Raw genomic sequence first — 8,935 nt, 5'->3', positions numbered from 1 at the left:
ATATACTGATGAAGAAGAGTTTATTTTCAGTTGTTTGAGAACCTCTCTGTGGAGAATTGACCTTGGTTGGCTACTGGGTGCCCTCCAAGGGTTAAGTCACCACACTGTCTAGTTTTTTTAATGTAAGTTTTCAGTGATTACAGTGATAGAGTAATGTTTAACTAATAGATATATCAATGAGTGAATATATTAAAAAAAAGTTAATTTTGAAAAAACTGGCCCTGTAGCTCAGATGACCATAGGTTTTATTGTGAAAAATAGTTCAAAGTTCATACCAGATATTTCATTAAAAGTGGTCTTGCTTTGCGATTCTGAATAAATATCACTTGTGTTTGATTTCAGATACATTATCAGATACTTCTAGCTTGTTTCATCTAAGTGGTATAATTTCTTTTTTCATTTTTCTCTTCATAGAACAATGACAATGACAAAGCCTAGGCTCTTTTCCTTTGTTTCTTTGTTTCTTTCCTTTTTTTTTTTTTTTTTTTTTTTTTTTTTTTTTTTTTTTTTTTTTTTTGTTTCTTTTTGTCATTACATTGGAATTCAAGTGGAATTGCTTACTCATTTGGGTTTTCTTAAAAACTATTTTTATAATCCTCAAGACTTCACAAAATTTGTAATTTAATCAAGGAGTAAATTCAGGTTTACTGTACAAGATGAGTCTTGTACAGGATCATTTCTACTTTTGTGAGCTGCTATACATTCTTACCCTTTAATTCACTACCACTTTAGTTCCAAGTCAGCTTTTTCTTTATTTTGCCTAGGTGTTATGGATTATTGAACTTGTAAATGTTTGAGTCATCCCATCTAGCCTTACTAAATACTGATATGATATCTGCAAGCTTCACTTTTATGTTACTCTGCGATTTGAACAAATTAACCACCAGCAAACCTGGAAAAAATGTTCATCTCCGGTATGTGTTGTTCATATGTTGGTACGGGAAATAGGATGGGCTCAGTAGCCTTCAGGTAAGCATCCTAGGAGAAGGACAACTCTAACCTCAAACCCGGGCAGATGGAGCTCCTTTAGCCCTGTAAGGCATCCATCATCTAAGAGAAGGACACTCTAACCAAACCTACGACCTGAGGACTTCGCTGTCACCGTCCAAGCTCGCTAGGCCCTGGCAGATGAACCTCAGGTGTAAAGGGTGGAGCCAGTTCCGCGCACGCTGCACCTCACCTAAAAAATCCACTGCACAGGCCCAAAGGGAGCAATCATCGCTTGCAGCGAGTGTGGGAAAAGCCCTTCCCAAATCTTTGTTCACGAAGCCAAGCCATTATGATGATGGGAAATAAATCTTAATCTTCATGAACTAAATAAGATTTTTTTCTTCTCACTCACTTATTACCAGATGAACGATAATTCCTCTCTCTACTGCAGTTCGATAGATGCCACCTTCTTTTAGGGAACAGCAGTGGTTCAAAGCCCCAGAGACCATGTTCAAAGGATGCAGATGAGGTGGTTATACATTACTAAAAAGCTAAGAGCACCCTGGGGTATCTCTGTGCTCTTAGGTGGAAAGAAGAACAGAATCACAGGATCATCTAGTTGGAAGAGATCTTAAAGATCATTGAGTCTGACCGTTCACCCTGCACTGAACCGTGTTCCCCTCTGGAAGTTTTGTGTATCTGTGCCCTAAGAAGTATTTATCAGACCAATGTGTTTAAGAAATTTGAGCTGAGTTTGAGTTACCAAGTTTGAGCTAATAGTTGGGTGACCAAACCCACTTCTTTAGCTGATAGATTCTCAGAGGAAAATGCATCTCACTGAACAGAGCAAACACCTATGATAATTTTGTTGGTTTGTTTTTATTTCAAGGCCTACTGCAGTTTTATTCATTGTTCAACATTAATATTAATGTCTTTAATTCTTACAGCAGCATCTTCATTCTATCCTAGTTCCATGTCTCACCTCTGTCTATGTTAACTCTCCCATCTGTTAATTTCTCCTGGGAGTTTCAGCTCTTAAGGATATGTCAGATGTTTCACTGCAGCACATATTTATCTTTTGATCTTCAGCTGTATTTATTACCTAGAAGAGGTCACAAACATCTGATTAACAGATGATGAGAGATCATGTCCCTGTATGTCAAAGAATAAAAAAGTCAAAGGAGGGTGAACACATCAATGAACTGATATAGAGAACTCCTGGATTTAAGGTGACATTCACTTCAGAGATGGCACTTCTCTAAGTTAGAGGAAAACAAATCCACATGTATTTCAGTGTATCATTTTTGAGGGTTTTTTTATTTACACATGAATTCTTCAAAATCTTAAGTTTTTTCTTTTCCTGAGTCATTTTACCAACACTTATTCACCTACTTTTTACTCTTTTTTTTTATTTTTCACTAGTACAGCAACCTGTTTCACTGCTCTTGGATACACCTAATTTCTTGGCATTCTTTCACATTCATATTTTCTTTCTATTTTTCTATTTTTGGATGGGGAGGGGTATCTGATTCAATAAAAATTATTGATGTCTTTTTACATACAGCTAAATGAATCTTGTGTCCAAATTCCAATGAAATATAACCTAAACCATATTAATATTTCTAACAGGTAATTTGAGTGTGACTCCTAGAGGATGTGATTAAAAGGATCTTACACTTCCTTTTATTGTCTTTAATACATTTCAGATATTCAGAATAATTTTGAATCGTTTACTATGCTAGTCTTTTTATTTTTCAGTTCCTTACAGTTGGTGTAAAGTAATCAAAACCCCATAACTCTGTAAAAATTTTCAATTTTATAGCAGCTTATTGTCAATCATTATCAGAAAAGAGTTGGTAAAAATTGTGCGTCTTGTGAAGACAGATTTCAAACAGTTTTTTTCACCCGGGTCATCTTGTAGAACACTCAAGTCAAAAGCACCCTGAATTCAAGTAAATTATTTCTAAACAGCCTTTACCTTCAAAGTAAAAGGCTCACCTGATTTTGCCTGTCTTTCTGATATTTGCTGAAGAGGTAGGGATGTTATAAGCTGTTGTGCTCTAACTGTTTGATCTGTGCAACAGTTCAAAATCTCACCGGAATCTGTGCATTTTTGTTAGGCTAGAAGGAATTTTTTTCACTCCCCTTCTGCATATTTTCACATACTGATTTTGTCATTCCCACACTGCATTTCTTATCAGATGTGCAACTTACATCAAAGAACTGCATACTCAGCATACTGCAATCTATCACCCTAAGACTCGGGAAGACAGAGCAGGAAAAAGACTCCTTTCATTGCCTCTACGTCTGCTATATTTCATTCTTTTTAAGATTTGTGGGTTTTCATTTTTACAAACAGCAAGTGACATGGCAAAAAATGTGTGAATACCATGAAATGCACTGTCCCCATTACTTCAAAGAAATTTGCTTCCACACTTACAAAGATTAAAGTTAAGAACAAACGCATGCACAAAATATTCCATAAGTGGAAAAGAAAAGGAAGTTGTCTCAATGCGTATAGAGGTTTTATAGGCTGTGACACTTCAGGGGTGCTTCTCATCCACTGTTAACTGGGAAAGGGAAATGCGACACTTGGATGTCTCTTGTTCTAGTACATTGTCCAGATTCACTCTGTTTAGCACGAGATATTTAATTGACATACCTTTGTGAGGGCTCTGCTCTAGCGGCTTTCTAGAGTGAATTTGGAGCAATACAGGCACTGTCATAAGTCATCTACATTTCCAATAAGTGGTTTCTAGAGTTGCCTTGACTAGAGGAGCAATCTTAGGTGTTGTGTACTCAGAACTTGTTCATACATACTTGTTCACATATACTGAAGTTTAGGCTGCGTGACTGAGCTGGGAACCGTTCATGACTTGGTATTTCTGGATGTTGCTAAAAATTAATTCTTAAGTTTTTAATTGCATTACATTTCAAGCCAAAATGTAGAAGAGTATTTGAAAAACACTAAATACTAGCAAAGACTAAAAAACATATTAGGAGAAAAATCTTTGAGTGCTCTGTAATGCTCTTATGATGTTGTATCAAAGCTGATAATAACAGGCAAAAAAAGTATTGCTTTTTAATTATGTAACTTTTTTATTTCAAAAGCTAAAATTGTGCAAAAAAAAATATCTTGGGGATTTTGTTCCAACATTTTGTAACTGATCAAAACATTGTTGATTAAGCCATTTGTCCAATGCATTCTGTCAAATAAAATTACTGTTGGATAGATATTGAAAGATTCAGTTTTGATATCAAAGGTAATAGAAAACATAATTTACAATCCAAAATACTCTTCTACATTAAATTTTTTATGTCTTCAGAGCAGCTGCAGTGGGGATGGACAATGTTGGCTACTTCAATTTTTTTAAACTATAGTTTAACATGCACACTTGAACACTTTTAGTCTGAAGTTACATTAGTGATAGAAGAGGCTGCTCACCTCCCGAAAGGACTGCAGCAAAGGCTCTGAGGATGTGTCCTAAGTACACACAGCTGAAGATACTGACATTTTTTCATTGTGTCTGAGTGTACTGGAAAACATCCTTGAGGAGCTTAACACGTTAGTTATGTTATGATGAACTTTCAAGAGTGAACTATATTATAAAACATTTCTTTTCCCTCCATGCTTCCTTCCTTTATTGCTTTTTTCAGATATTTACCCTTCAGGTACATAACCTTATATATGATGCTTTTGAGAATTAAAATCAAATTCAAAGAAAAAAAACAGTTAAAGATTAGCATTATTTTGTTTTCAGTTCAGCTAAACTTAGCTTGTAATCAGAAATAAATAAAAGAGAACACCAATACAACCATGGGGCCTTTGCTTTTATCTTATGATTTATAAAGAAAAAAAAAAAAAGACAATCCTGAAAACACAGATGACTTCTAGATAGATATGTAGAGCAGCCATCCGAATATATTACAACAGAAAATCTCTGCAGGATCTAACTGTGTTAACACAGTGGTACATCAGAACCCTTTTCATCCCACAGTAATGAAATGTTTATTCTGTTTATAACGATGAAGAGGAAGGTTATCAGTATGCGTTTTAGGGAAGTGACCAGAGAAGCGTGTCTGCTATTTGTGTATTGTCACAAAAAAAGAGATCTCATTTCATTAACAGCACTCGCTGGAAACTTTATGTCACAGTATCAGCTTTTATTTTGGCTGAGAAGATGCAAATGTTTCTAATAAGATCTTTTTGTCCTGCACTAGCAAAAATTAATGCACCCAACCTAATAACACTACAGGAAATCATCATGAAAAGAGAAAGCTCTTATCATAATGAAACAGACGTTTTAAAGATGTTTACTCAAAGCCTTTTTATTTCCCTGTACAACTTTGACCTGCTGACAGTGAGAATCAGTTTTCAATGTATTTTGTGTTAGTACTTTGTGTCAGGAAATCCTTTGGAAATCCAAAATGCTTTGCAACAAGTTCGCATCCTTACAGGTTAAGAAAAGAGACAAGGTATTGTTGAAAGAGAACTATTAACACTGCTGATAGTACACAGTAAATCCAGTAGATCCAGAACAATTCTTTATATTGTTTCTGACCACTATTTTTTTTCCCCAATATGCAATCTTTGTAAAGGGCACTTTCATTTTGACTGCATTGATCTTGCTGTCTTTTGCTCTTTTCTACTTCAGTCTGTTCTGAAGTAAAACACATTCTGAGAAGTTCTGCCTTATACTCTGTCAACCAGACCCTTTATAAATACATTCCTCAGAAAATAGAGAAGTTGGTCAGAGGAAGACCAGCTTCTACAACATAACTATCCTGAGACTGCAATTTTAAGGGGATTACAGCACAAATAAAGAGGTTAGGACTGAAATTATTCTGAACTATGAGGAGACACACCTCTGAAAAGATCTATGACACAGCTGTTTCAAAGTTTCTTTCTTTTTTTTTTCTTTAAAAATACCAGAAGTTGCTTACCATGGGGGAAAGAGCACAGAACTATGGTTTCCTGGGGTTTCTCTGCCAACAACACCCACCGTTTGAAGTAAAGTATTGAAAAAGCTTGGAGCACCATTTCAAAACTAAGTATGTCCCGTTCCTTGGAATGCCTCTCTAGTAGACATGCATGATTGTGTGTGTGCTCAGCCTCAGAAGAGTCTTTGTATTAAACACAGTAACTCAATTTCCAAAAGAAGGCTGGAGAGTGTCCTTACAAACAGATGCCTTCAGCATCCCCTCCAAATACACAACTGAGAAAACTCTTGGAAAAATAACAAAATTTTCTCACCTCCTCAGTGAGTGCTTTGCCATCATATAAATCAAAAGTACGTTGGTACATCTTCCTTTATTGTAATACCTCAGTAAAACAAAAAAACAAAACAAAAAAAAAGAAGAAAACAAAAAGGATAAAGCCATGAGAACCTTCGGACAATGAAACCTAAATGGATGGAACCTTTCAGCCCCTAACAGTGTTTGAAAGAAAGGTTTAAAGTCACATGAGCTCCATGCACCTGCACTCTTCCTCCCCGGTGCCCTGGCTATTCTGGTGCCATCTGAGACACCAGTTTGACTCCGTGCATTATAATGCTTGTGCGAGTGCCTAGCACTGCCATATGTAGTTCACTTCAAGGCCTCAATTTCTCTTTTTTGACTGAAACACAAAGGAAATCTTAGTTACACCGACTTTTCTGCAAACTTGGCAGAGAGAAGTAAACAATTCCAGTGCGTACCAAATACCTATATCACCTGCAAAAAAGATTCTTTATCTATCTGCTCACAGCAGAGGACACAGATGGCTCCTCTACGTCACTAAGAAAAGATGGGATTTAGGCTTCAGAGCTGGTCAGTTAGGTATGATAGTTGTTACATTTTAGACATGCAGGTCTATTTTTTTGGCTCTGATACTAAGGATCAGATGTCTCTGTATGATCTGTTTCATGTTCTCATCATAGTCTGTCAAGCTCTACTCAGTGGAGCCAAAAGGTTGATACACTTGATGTGTCACCATTGCATGCCTATCCATAGCTTTCTCGTTTCGTACTCTTAGTGATTTGCACTCTTAGCATCTAGCTACTGCTCTAGAAAGGCACAAGTCTTCCTGACAGCCCTGTGCAAAAGACTGATATGTCTGTATAGAACATTCTACGTAGCACTTGGTATGAATTTTCACAGCAGCTGAAACCTTGCCCCGAATGCCTACTTCAGAGCAAGCTGAAGCACTCTCTAGTTCTGCCGGCTGTGTTGATGAGGATCACAGACTAGACTGGAAGTTTAGACTCCTAGCTCAATACTGATCAATACCTGTCTGTAGACATTTCAACATAAATGTGAAATATGGAGCTGAATCACATCAAAGACTCACTTCGACACATGGAGGTGTTTAATGAACCCCTCCTAAAATATCCAGTGCACTGACACTGGGCTGGTAGATACGGTAGTTCACTGATGGAAAGCCTGCACTCTTCCAGACTTGCATGTGGAGGCCAGGTGGGGTACCCTTGAGGCACCTCAAGCAGCACTAGATGCTGACACACAGGCAGAGGCATCAACCTGTCACTCGTGTTCTTCATAAAGAGTTAAGAGTTCTCACCTCATTGACTTCCTCTGAAGATGATTATTTAACCAAAACTTTGAAGACGGAAAGTAAGACAAAATAGTTAGGATGGGAGATGGAATTCAACATTGCTAGGGCTGCTGGGAGTAGAGCAAGACCCAACTTGATGCTTAAAATGCAAGTCCTTGCAATTTGAAAACAGTTTAAATGATCCCATAGAACGCATTTCAGTTAAATGCTTACTATTTACCAGCAGCATCAGCCAGCAACATGAAAACCTCCAACTCAAACACTTAAGCATATATTTATTTTCACAAGCAGTATAATGACTGACTCAGTGCACCATAAATGATTCACTATTTCTTCATTCAGAATAACAGTTTCTTAGCACCTGTTCAAAGTACTCTGTCATCAGCAATATTTAGGAGTCGAAATTTGGCCCTTAGAATTCATTCCCTGATGAAACTGGAATAAAAATATAGCAGAACCCACTGAAACTTTCGTATACAGCATGTTAGAAGTATGCAGACTGTCAATCTGTGGTGATAAGAATTAAAGTATATTTCTTGTCTATCATCATGTGAGAACCAGTGCTGGTTAACTTTAGATTTGTTTGTGAGACAAAATCTTTTAATTCCTCCATCTCAGAATGCAGATGGAAGTTTTATCTTCTTATCTGCTGGTTCATTCTGGTACAGAGACTGAAAAGGAAATAGCAGCATTGCCTGCGTAAGTATTTTTGCACATCCTTTAACTCAGAAAACTGTAAATTATGACACTGACAATCATCTGAAATTTCATATACTCTGAACAACATGTTAGGAACCTCTAAGTTAGAAGCTCTCAGTCTCCTCAGAACATTTCCCACACTATTAAAGTAAAGCATAAAACTCATTCCTTCAATTTTTCTCTCTCTGAGCAACTACTACACATCTAAAAAGTACAGGACCCTAGTCTGTAGGAAGCAGGGGTGCTGACTATTTCACTAGACATCTCCTTTAAAATCAAATTATTTTGGTAAGGGAGATCAATGTGCTTAGCTCCTCAAACGCCAGCTCTGATGGCAAGTGGTCTAAATCAAAGCTTTGCGTTTCAGCTTGCTAATATTTTGTAATTAATTACTTTGCTTTCTTTCTCCCTGTAAGTTACATGAGTGAGAAACAATGTACATAGAAACCAATGGCTGCAAGAAGTTGGTGACAATCACAGCACAGGGAAGGTGGCAGTCAGTTTCCTGCATGGCTCTGATAGTACACCTGAATCACCAAAAGAAACACTCTGCGTAATCAACTGATGATTTCTTTGTGGCAGAGATGCTGGATATCTCCACTTATGCTGAACTGCAAGGTATTTTTGTGATGCAGGCCACTGCTCCCTGAGAGTTCATTGCTTTGAACCAGGAGGTGAAATGACAGTCATGGATTACCCACCCTCTTCATATGTCTGAGTATTTTGACGAAAACTTCCCAAAATAGCAGTTAGGGA

The sequence above is a fragment of the Buceros rhinoceros genome, unplaced genomic scaffold (genome assembly GCF_000710305.1).
Source record: "Buceros rhinoceros silvestris isolate BGI_N320 unplaced genomic scaffold, ASM71030v1 scaffold19426, whole genome shotgun sequence".
Taxonomy (NCBI): Eukaryota; Metazoa; Chordata; class Aves; order Bucerotiformes; family Bucerotidae; genus Buceros; species Buceros rhinoceros.
This window is presented reverse-complemented; position numbering follows the sequence as displayed.